General features: G+C 34.7%; 1 long non-coding RNA gene across 1 annotated transcript; it reads left to right on the forward strand.

Moving 5' to 3' along the window:
• The first annotated feature begins 583 nt into the window (after nucleotides 1-583).
• On the forward strand, nucleotides 584-1,190 carry LOC130084472 (uncharacterized). Its single transcript, XR_008806933.1, has 3 exons — nucleotides 584-602; nucleotides 810-963; nucleotides 1,106-1,190. It is a non-coding gene; the product is annotated as an uncharacterized LOC130084472 (long non-coding RNA).
• The last annotated feature ends 1,767 nt before the right edge of the window (nucleotides 1,191-2,957 follow it).

The following is a 2,957-nucleotide window of genomic DNA, read 5'->3' on the forward strand; positions in this document are numbered from 1 at the left end:
GGTTAACTGCCCAATTGAAGAAAACACTGATCCCCATAATGGTGACTTAAAATTGTGATTTTTCACCTTCAGTGATTCTACTTGTTAACATCAGGTGTCTTCAATGTTGGTCAATCATCACTCAATTAATCACTTAATTATCTCATTAACTTTAACACTGCTTCAGTGTTAATTTAACACTCTTGAGTGTGGAGTCATATAAACTCCCAGGAGAGTTAATTTAACACTGGCGTTTTTGCTGTGTACAAGGTGTTTAACTGGGAGTTTGACTTCACCCAGGTAAGCACTATCCCTTCTTTTAATATTTTTAAGAAAGGTATTACTTTTGAACATTTTAAACATCCGTTTCCAAATTTATCTTTTGCTTTTCAGAACGATATGGCCCATATCAGGCGGTGGTGGGTGAATCTGCTATTGTCAAAAATGACACATGGAAGGTATAGATAGAATAGGTAAATAAAAACTATTTTGGCTAAGTAATGTTTGGTAATGAAATGCATGTTGTTTTTGTTTTTAGAAAGAGGAAGCGCACATCAGCCATGTCAATCAGTGAAGAGACAAAATGACAGGAAGCAGGACAAATGAACATCGAAATCTTGATGGTAGTAGTACGTTCAATATGACAGAAGCAAAGATCGAACAGATTTCAAAGCCTTTATTATCTCACAAACTATTATAGTAGCTTTATGACCTATCTTTTTGTTAATGTTTTCAGGTATTACCTGCACCCATAGGATGCACATTTTGTTTAAATGGAGGTTAGGTCATGATGTTTGGAAATGGCAGTATTTGTTTGTAATACCCAATAGTTGCCAGATGCTGTCCTGTCTGAAATTCTACTTCACGTGGTCCTTGAGGAGGGTGATTCCGGATTGTTAAATCTGTCTTTAGTTTGTTCTAAATTCAGAATTCTGGTGGATACAGACTCATTTAGGAGGAGGGCACACTTCTGCTGGCTTGACAGTTTGTTTGTATTTACTTTTACACATTTGATTTAAATGTGGTTAAAATGGTAACTGAGAAATGTATTGGTATATCAATATGTCTTCAATTATTCTCTTTTTAATCATCCTCATTTTTATGCTCCTCAAATTGAAATATTCAGGTGTAACAAATTGGAGAGAGAAGACATGTCAAGAATATTATCAGATGTACACACTGCAGCCCTGCAATGACATTTACAAGAACTGCTTACCAGGTGTATCAATTATGAATGAAAATGTGCTTAATGACAAAATGCAATAAGAATAGTCATTCATGTGGCTGCATCCATGTGTACTGTTAGGGTCAATATCACTGTAGGTTGCCTTTTGGTGTCCTGAACATAAATAACTAATTTCCCATTATAATATAACATACAAATGACTATGAAAGGGTGTGTTATATAAGGCTAAGTTTTTTTATTCATAACAGTAGCATTATTTGGCTCTTTAGATACATTTTTAAGATTTTCTATAGTTTTGTATAAGAGGATGTATGTTATTTTGCTATGTCCCAGGCACTGCTCATCAAATTTGAATGAGAGTAAAATAGTCAATTCATATTAATTTATTTTTTTTTTTTTTTTTTTTTCTATTAATATTTTGTTTAATAAGACATTACTCAATTTGAGTGTATTGATCAGTTTATAATAAAAACAATATTTTTATTTAATAAAAAAGAAGAGTTTGTCCATGTCCCTTAAATGGTTGTCCACCCTGTTGTATTGTGGAATCTGCCCCTTTAAGAATAGGCCACACCCATTAGTGACATCAGGACAACAGATTTTTGTATCTCTTCAGTGGCGGGAATTTCAACTGCTGAGGTGAGTAGCTGCTGATTTTACAACTAAGAAATTTTTCTTCATATGAGTTTGCTTACTTGTTTTGCCAAAGCTTAAGATGTCCACCCTGTCGGCATAAAATATACTGGAAGTGATTCAAATACAATAATTTACAAATATGTACGTTTTAATATACCAAATTCTCTTCAACAACCAGACTACCTATTTACCTAGTGACAGTTTGTTGTAAGCTAATATGCTAATTGAAGCTCAAAATGTCCACCCTGTCGTTGTTCCAAAATGTCCACCCTGTCGGCCACTTAGACTCGATAGGGTGGACATACACATGACAGGGTGGACATAGCATTCATTTGTAGTTAATATTGCAATTTATAGAAATGTTATATTACATTTTATGGAAACATTTAATATAATATAACAAGATAATATTTTGTTATATAAAAAAATAAAATAAAATCATTGCTGTTCTCAGGACATGCCTCTGAGTGTGGCAGAAAGTGCACGGTTAATATAGAAAACGCCGGGATACAAACCCAGAACAAAGAGATGCGTACCTTAAGAAAGAAAGGGATAGATGGAGGAAAGATAGAGATACAGGGAAGAAGAAAGTTATTAATGACCTCACAGAGAGAGGAAAACGTTTACAAAGGGGAAAAATGGAAGGAGGCAAAGAAAGCTGCCAGAGCAAAAGCCAGGACAATAGTGGAGTTGCAGACTCCAACTCCAGAACCACTGGAGCTGGACTGTCCACCACAGCTAGGTCCCTCAAGGTTAGTATAAATGTAGTATGGGAATAATATAAAAGAAACATAACTCTTAGCCAAATAATGTATTAATTATAGTCACCTAATACCTAATATATAGCTTCCCTGGTTATAGTTGAATCATTTAGTTAGGGATGAAATAGGCCTAATCAACAGTGATTGGCCTAAAAACCTAACAGTAATGTATGTATTCTAGGCAACACATTCAATGAAAAAGGATTCAAGAAATAAGAAAATTATGAAAGAAATGAAAGAGTTGAAAGCAAAACTGGCAAAGGAGAAGAGAAAAGGAGTAAAATACAAAAAGAGGTACCAGAGGATGAAGAGACAAGAACCCTCAGTGTCTCCTCACTCAAAAGTCAGGGAATTGGTAAGTGGCCAAAACGTTAGGTCACCCATTAAGAGAGCCC

This window comes from Rhinichthys klamathensis, unplaced genomic scaffold (genome assembly GCF_029890125.1).
Source record: "Rhinichthys klamathensis goyatoka isolate OS25496 unplaced genomic scaffold, OSU_Roscu_1.1 h1tg000065l_1, whole genome shotgun sequence".
Taxonomy (NCBI): domain Eukaryota; kingdom Metazoa; phylum Chordata; class Actinopteri; order Cypriniformes; family Leuciscidae; genus Rhinichthys; species Rhinichthys klamathensis.